The sequence below is a fragment of the Sinocyclocheilus anshuiensis genome, unplaced genomic scaffold (genome assembly GCF_001515605.1).
Source record: "Sinocyclocheilus anshuiensis isolate Anshui unplaced genomic scaffold, SAMN03320099.WGS_v1.1 scaffold189, whole genome shotgun sequence".
NCBI lineage: Eukaryota > Metazoa > Chordata > Actinopteri > Cypriniformes > Cyprinidae > Sinocyclocheilus > Sinocyclocheilus anshuiensis.
In genome coordinates, this window is record NW_015540861.1 from 982,118 (window position 1) to 982,625 (window position 508).

Genomic DNA, 508 nt, shown 5'->3' on the forward strand with positions numbered 1-508 from the left:
GACAGATGTAAAGGGTGACCAATATCACTGATTTATTGAAGGAAAAAAAAACACCATCACCAAAAAAAGGGCACTTCGGAGTGTAAGGGCAAAAAGGGCATGTGCTCTGCACAGGTTGAGCCCTACCTGTGCTGGTGCCTGGCAGTAGCTATTACGGTTTTTTTATTATTAGAATAGATTAGAATAGAATAAAAAGTATTACTCACCATCATGTTGTTCCAAATTTGTCAGTTTTTTTGTGTCTGAGGAACATTTAAAAAATGATTTCCATTTATCATTATATTGCCCCATTATTCTAGGTGAAAAGTGTTCATAAAACACAGTGGAATAGATCACCACAAACTGAAAATTTGCTAGAAACGTACTCACTCTCATGCAGGCCATTCAAGATGCAGATGAGTTTGCTTTTCCATCAGAACGGATTTGGAGAAATGTAGCATTACATCATCAGTTTCTCACCAATGGATCCTCTGCAGTGAATGGGTGCCGTCAGAATGAGAGACAAACA